The sequence below is a fragment of the Chinchilla lanigera genome, unplaced genomic scaffold, assembly GCF_000276665.1.
Source record: "Chinchilla lanigera isolate Chin_1 unplaced genomic scaffold, ChiLan1.0 scaffold00014, whole genome shotgun sequence".
NCBI classification, from domain to species: domain Eukaryota; kingdom Metazoa; phylum Chordata; class Mammalia; order Rodentia; family Chinchillidae; genus Chinchilla; species Chinchilla lanigera.
Window position 1 is genome coordinate 1990582 of NW_004955415.1, and position 6710 is coordinate 1997291.

The 6710-nt window shown below is 36.9% G+C and overlaps 1 protein-coding gene across 2 annotated transcripts in view; it reads left to right on the forward strand.

The window, feature by feature from the left end:
• The window catches only part of Slc27a6 (solute carrier family 27 (fatty acid transporter), member 6), a 68493-nt gene that overhangs the window by 17274 nt on the left and 44509 nt on the right, over positions 1–6710 (forward strand). The gene's annotated exons all lie outside the window — the stretch shown is intronic.

The following is a 6710-nucleotide window of genomic DNA, read 5'->3' on the forward strand; positions in this document are numbered from 1 at the left end:
GGAGGTAGACTATAATGACAGCTGAGTAGGATCCTCTGAGCCGGGTCCCCATAGGCACACCAAGTTTCACAAGAGCCAAGAAAATCAGGTGACAAACCCACAGTGTCTGCTTTTTAGTGTAACAAAAGGAAAAGATGTGTTGGAGAGGGCAGGAATAAAAGAAGTACCCATGTCACTCCTTTCTTAGCTCTAAGCAGCTCAGCATGAAGAGAGATGACTTTTGCTTAGGGAAGAGAGAAGGACTTGATCCAGACACTAGACTCAAAACCTACTCCTATGCCCTCAGCAGTGAAGACTGTCAGAGACCCATGAATGCTAATGCCAAGGCAATGATTTTCAAATAAACTACTGGAACCGTGTTAAGCCAGGTGGTGATCTACCTCCACCACCCCTCCTCCAACCTGCAAAGACTGTTGGGAACAAGATGTTACCCACTGGGGAGCAGAACACTAAAGCATACAGCTCAGCATCAGGCCCACTGCAGTGAGACTCAGCACCAGAGAGAAAGCAAAGACCCTGTATGCAGGTCAAGGCTCAGAGACAGAAGCTCTAGACCTGTCCCTGGCACTAGGTAGAGACCTTCATGCATGTGGGTCAGACTTGAGTTTGGTATGTATCATTTCTGGTCTTGATGTGGGTCTAGGGCACATCCTTCACCTGCTGAGACATTGCAGGTCTCTGTGTTAGTGTGACCTTGTGGGTACCAGCTTAGTGTCAGCATTGGTAATCAAGGGATGGTCTCTACTATCCATCCTCAAACCTCAGGCAGAACAGCTGTCACCAGGCCACTGCTCACAAATGGATCTGTGGAACTTCCCTGGCACCAGACGTAGACGTATGTTCCCATGGGACAGACTCATGGTTCAGCCATCTCTGGGATGGGTCCTTATGCACCACTGAGACTATGCAAGTTATTGCAGCTATGAGACTCAGACACAACCCATCTTAGCACCAACCCAGGTGGCCAAAGGAACTGGCTTCACCAATACTGCCCCAGCCTTGAGCAGCATAGCTTGTAGTAACACATTTGCTAGGGGGAGGATAGGGTTATAAGCTCAGGACTTTGCCCTGAAACTTAGTGCTGGACTATTAAAACATGACACTGGCCAGATCCTAGCAGCTCTCATCCTCAGGCAAGCCTGAAAACAGAGTATCTGGAAAGTACCTGACCTCAGTTTATTGAACTACTGTTCCAGCCACCATCGCCTGTGGCTGGTTGTGGAAGTTATGAGCCATGAGTTCACTTCGGCAATAGACAGTCTATAGCAGCATAGAGCTGGTCCTTCTTATACTACACTGGCTTTGGTGGGCTGTGGGTTCAGAGTACAGAGCAGCATGTGGCACTGATGGCCACAGAGATGGCATAGGAACTGGGCTGGTCCATCTCAAGTAACTCTGCACAGAGATAAGCAGAATCCTCCAGTGACTGATTACGAGTGACTGGGCTTACCCTGAATCTGGGTAGAGGCTTGTAGACATAGTCTATATGTCTAGGTACTCTGCTGTTTTATTCTGAACATCACACCACCTGTGAATTTAGAACAAACCTGGGCTTGAATCACCCTGTAGTGCTGAAACAGTGATACCTATCAATAGAAATTTCCGGGCTAACTCAGACCTGAAAGCCAACCAGTAGTGAAATAGTGGAAGTGGCTACAGAGTCAGAGGAACTGAGTAATCTGCTTAGAATTTCTGGAAAGACAGGAATAAACAAAGCCAAATTAGGAAAACTGGAATAAATACCTAACCCTCCAATGCCCAGGTGATGTGGCACACCAAAGATCAAGAACTTTCAAGAAACCATAAGTTTACATAACAATTAATGGTGCTGAGGATTTAGCTCAGTGGCACAGCACCTGCCTGGCAAGCACAAGGTTGTGAGTTCGATTCCCAGTACTGGAAAAAAAACAAAACAAAACAAAACAAAAAACCCACTGAAATAAAGTGCCAAAAACTGACTGTTTACAATCAGTAATTGGTATGGGAGAACTTTCACAGAATTTGATAACATCATTTAAAGAAACTTGGTGAACCTGAAGAAAATTTAGGGATGTTTCAATTTTCTAACAAAGGAACTTGAAGAAATGGAAGCAATTTTTAAAATTAAAAGGTGGAGCTAAAAAATAAAAATTCACCCACAGCAGAATGGATAAAAGAAAAGAAAGAATTAGTGAGGTGAAAGACAATCTACTTAAAAATACATAGAAGAGAAAAAGGTAAAACAAGACTGAAGAAAACCTACCGGAAGTATGTAACAGTAATAAAAGACAAATATTCAGTTTACTGAACAAAAGGGGTGGAAAGCTTATTCAAGCAGACAGAAAACTTCCCAACCCTAGAGTAGGCAGGTATCTAAGTACAGTAAAGCTAGAAGTAAAGGTAAACCAAGTCTACTTAAGACAACTTATAATGAAGCTTTCAAGGATTAAAGAGAAGATACCCAACACTGTAGAGAAAAGAAAAAAATGCTTTGGGATATTTGAGATTTCTCATACCTTGATATATCATTGAAAATGGTGCCTGAATTCACCCAAAAGCAGACTTCTCAGCAGAAACTCTTCAGACTAGGAGAGAGTGGCATGAGATTTTCACAGAACTCCATGAAGAACTTTTTCCAGGAATACTGTGCCCATTTTTTTAGAAATGAAGAAGGGATAAAAACATTTCCAGACAAACAAAAACTAAAAGAATATATCTTAAAACATACTTGTTCTACCAAAAATGCTAGCAGAGTCCTTCAGACTATAAGCAAGAAAAGTTACCTAGAAGAAAACATTGGAAGCCATAAAACTTGCTGGTGATAAATAATATACAAACAAATTCAGAATGCTCTAATATTACAAACATGGTACAAAATCCATTCGTATCTTTAGATGAAGACTAAAATCCAAAACACTTCAAATAATACTAATGATAATAATAATGTATTAAGACACAGAGAATGCAGAAAGATATTAATGGGGTATGAAAAATTCACAGTGTAGGGAAGAATGCAGTACAGGTAGAGACCTCTCAGCATATTTTCTCTTGTTCTGTTTTGTTTCTCTTCTTGTATTCATGATCATGTGACCTTGCAGCATTTGAAAATACCTTATTATCATCAAAAGATGTTTTTTTATAAATAAGGGGAAAATATTTAATAGAAAATCCAAAATAATAAATAAGAAATAAAATCACACCGCAGAGTAAATCACTTAACTATAAAAGTAAACTGTAAGACAATGAGAAAAAAAAATAACTATAATAAATCTAGAAAGCAAAGTAGAAAATGCTGTAGTAAATTTGTACCTATGGATAGTTGTTTTGAATATAATTAGATTAAATTCTCCAGTTAAAAAACATAGAGTAAAAAAATTAGGCATTAACTGTTCCTTTTAATAAATGATTAAATGCCAGCAATACAGTTATCCCAGCTATTGATATATATATTTTCCCTTTGTTCTTTTTTGTTCTCCTTTCTCTCATCCCAGTTGTTCTTTCCTTTGACTAATTTCTTTCCCTTTCATAATATCTATTGTATGTTTTGCATTTTATTTACTCTTTCAAGTTCTTACACTTGGGAGAAAACATGACGTTTACACATGTGGGTCTGATTTATTTCACTTACGAGTATGGTCTCTAGGTGCATCCATTTACCTATAAAAGCCTCGAGTTCATCTTTTTTATAGCTGAGTAATACTCCATTGTATAAAAATACCACATCCTTTTTATCTACTCTTCATTGATGGACATTTGGATTCTTTCCAAGATTTACCTATGACAAATTGTGCTGCTATAAACATACATGCACGTATATTGCTGTGGAATGATGTTTTCAATTCTTCTGGGAAAATACCCAGAAGGGGAATAGCTAGGTTAAGTGGGACTTCTAAGCCTAGTTTTGTGAGGAATCTCCACACTGATTTCCACAGTGGTTTCACCAATCTATACTCCCTCCAGCAGTGGAGAAGTGTTCCTTTTTCCTCACAGCCTCTCCAGCATTTGTTATTGGTTGACTTCTTAATGATAGCTGTTCTTCCTGGGATGAGATGAAATCTGAATGTTGTTTTAATTTGTATTTCTCTTCATCTGAGAAGTGTGTTTCATCTCAGATTTTTTGATTGGGTCTTTGAATTTTGGGGGCCTGAGTTTTAAAAAATTCTTTATATGTTCTAGATAGAAGTCCTTCATCTGAGAGTGAGTTGGCTAAATATTTTTTCCCAATTCATGGGTTTTCTTTTTACTCTGTAGGTAATTTCTTTTGATGTGGAAAAAGTAATTTTTTTCTTTTTGGCCAATTTTGGATGCTTATATTTTGGTAATCTGAACAATGAATTTGAAGACAATAATATGAAATATAACAACCATTGGTGAATTCCTACCATCTTGTCTGGTGAAACTCAATCATTTCTAATTTCTTTCTGATTTTTTTTTATATTCTCTTTATTGGTTTGATCAATCTTGCATTCTTACATCTGATAGTCTGAGCAACTTTGTTGAAGATAACTATATGTAATATAACTACCACTGTTAAATCCTATTATTTTGTTCCAAAACCCTTTATTATTGTTATTATTTTCTCTTTGTTTTGTTTTTGTCTATGCTGTTGGTATTTTGCTATTGTTCTGTTTTATTATTCTTTGTAAAAGAAAAATATTAAAAAAAGTAGAGTAATTGAACAGATAAATACATAAGACCCATATATGTTGCTTACAAACATGTGACTTCACCTCTAAGGGCATGTCTAGAGCAAAAGGGAAGGAATGGAAAACAATATTTCATTCAGCTGGAATCTAAAAGAGTAGCCAGACTTAACATTAAACACTACACATTTTTAACAATTATTGAAAAGGTAAGAAGAAAGGTCATTATATAATGCAAAGGGATCCATTCAGCAAGAGGAGATAATTTTAAATCTATCTATCCATATGTTATATACATATATGTATATATATATATATAGAGAGAGAGAGAGAGGGAGATCTATATATCTATATCTTCGTCTATCTATATCTTAGAGAGATATATCTATATGGATTTGTATATTTTAATGTGATGTCATGTCATATTTTACTGCACATGTGCATTGTATGATGTTTAAATCATGAAGATGTTGAAAGTGGCATTCAATAAGTAAAGACTACTTTTTTCCATATAAATATATCTATATCTATATCTCTCTCTCTCTCTCTCTCTATATATATATATATAGAGAGAGAGAGAGAACCCCAAGTTTGAGCTAAAAATGAATAGAGCAAATATAACAGGCCTAAAAGGACAGATAGATCCCAATGCAGTAGTAGTTGTAGACTTTAACATCCTACTTCTAGTGATGGACAAATCACAAAGACAGAAGTTCAATAAAGACACAGTAGACACATAGACCAGTGAAACAAAACAGAGCACCTACAAATAAACCTAGAAGGACCTACAAACCTACCTATAAACACACAGAACAATGAGACAGTGTACAGAGCCTATAAGTAAACCCACACATCTACACATCTTTGACAAAGTTGCTAAGAACATACTTTGTATGGAGAAAGGTCAATGTTTCCATACGTTGTGTGGGGAAAGGCCAGTATTTTCAATAAGCTTCTAAACTGGATATCTACATACAGAAGAATAAAATTAGATCCCTACCCCTTACCAGTTAGATAAATCAACTCAAAGTGGATTGAAGGCTTAAAAATAAGACCTGAACTACAAGACAACTGTAAGAAAGCACAGGAAAAATGCTTCATGATATTAAAATGAGTAGAGTTTTGGAAAAGATCTCAAACACATGAGAAATAAAAGCAAAAATGGACAAATAGAGCTACATCAAGCTACAAAGCTTCTGCATTGCAAAGGAAGCAATCAATAGAATGAAAAGACAACCTACAGAATGGGAGAAGATATTTGCAAACTACACATCTAACAAGGGGGTTCATATTTAGAACATATAAGGAACTTCCAAAACTCAGTAGCCACAAAAAAATAATGTGGTTAAAACTGGGCAATATATCTAGATATATATTTCTCAAAACATGGCATATAACTGGCCAACAGGCATGTGAAGAAATGTTCAATACCATTAATCATCAGGGAACTGCAATTCAAATCTACAATGATAGGTCATGTCAACCCAGTAAGACTGGCAATTGCCAGAGAGATTAAACATAACAAGTGCTGGCAAGGATGAGGACAAAAGGAAATCCTTGCATGCTGTTGGAATTATAAATCAGTGTAATCATTATGGAAAACAGTATGGAAGCTCCTCAAAGAAATTGAAAAACGAAACTACCTTCTATCCAATAACTCCACTCCTCAGAGTCTATCTGAAGAGAGTGAAATCAGTATGCTGAAGGGACATCTATATTTCCATGTTTTTTTCAGTACTCTGACAGCCAAGATGAACAGCCTAAGTGTCCATCAACAGGAAGTGGATAATAAAATGTGGTACATATACACAATGGAATTCTAATGAACCATTAAAAAGATGGAAAAGCTGTCATTTACAACAGCAAGGATGAAGCCAAAGATCATTCTGTTGAGTAACAAAAGTCAGACACAGAAAGTCAAGTACCACATGGTCTCACTCAAAGGTGGAATCCAAAGAAGTTGATCTCATAGACACGGGGAGAAAAATGGTGGCCATGAAGGATCGGGAAAGTAGAAGGAGGAAGGGATGATGAAAGTTTGGGGAATGTGTGCTGATTTACAGTTTAATAGGTGCAAGAAATTCTGAT